The following is a 741-nucleotide window of genomic DNA, read 5'->3' on the forward strand; positions in this document are numbered from 1 at the left end:
AAATTCATGACACTGTACAATTGGATCTTTTTCACATTTGTTTCAAGTGATATATTTTTTTATCATCATTAAATATGATGTTTTTAGATTTGGACACTATTCAACACAGAAAAGATTTTTTTTTATATAATAGCATTTTTGCAAACACAATAATCAGAACCCTTTTCTCATATTTACAAATGAAATTCTGTCTATTATTTTTTAATGTAATCATTGAGTGTATGAAATGAAGTACTGAGAAATGCCCATTGCAGGTTTCCCAGAAACTGGACACAGAATGATTACCATTGTTTCATAAAAAGATACCAATTATCTGATTAGGTTTATTTTGTTTTTTTGAATCTATATCAGTAAACGCTTTACTATGTTTTAAATTGTGCCTTTAAATAAGTATACCTAACTTAAATCTATACTGCAACTGTTTACACGGATATATATATATATATAGTTTATTTTATGTATTATTAAAGCATATATCATTTATTTTCCACATCAATATACTACCACTCTGATCATATTCCCTCCCTCAATGCTCCACAAGGAAGCAAAGGACGGTCATCAATGACAGAGAACTTATGAAATGAATCATTATTCTCCATCCGCTTCACGCTCAGAAGGGAATATCGCAACTCTTCATCGTGGTTAGCGAGACCAAACACTTTAGAAACACATTTCTCAAGTCAGAAACTATAGAAATGATCCCTGAAAGTATAGTCTTAGTTTGACTGAGGGTGAAAACAG

General features: G+C 30.4%; 1 non-coding gene across 1 annotated transcript; it reads right to left on the reverse strand.

Annotated features, from left to right (window-relative positions):
- Positions 1-502: 502 nt before the first annotated feature.
- Positions 503-718, reverse strand: LOC111653500 (small nucleolar RNA U3). Its single transcript, XR_002760678.1, has one exon. It is a non-coding gene; the product is annotated as a small nucleolar RNA U3 (small nucleolar RNA).
- Positions 719-741: the final 23 nt, after the last annotated feature.

Source organism: Seriola lalandi, unplaced genomic scaffold, assembly GCF_002814215.2.
Source record: "Seriola lalandi dorsalis isolate HSWRI2012SDOR001 ecotype SW California unplaced genomic scaffold, Sedor1 jcf7180001957615, whole genome shotgun sequence".
NCBI classification, from domain to species: Eukaryota; Metazoa; Chordata; class Actinopteri; order Carangiformes; family Carangidae; genus Seriola; species Seriola lalandi.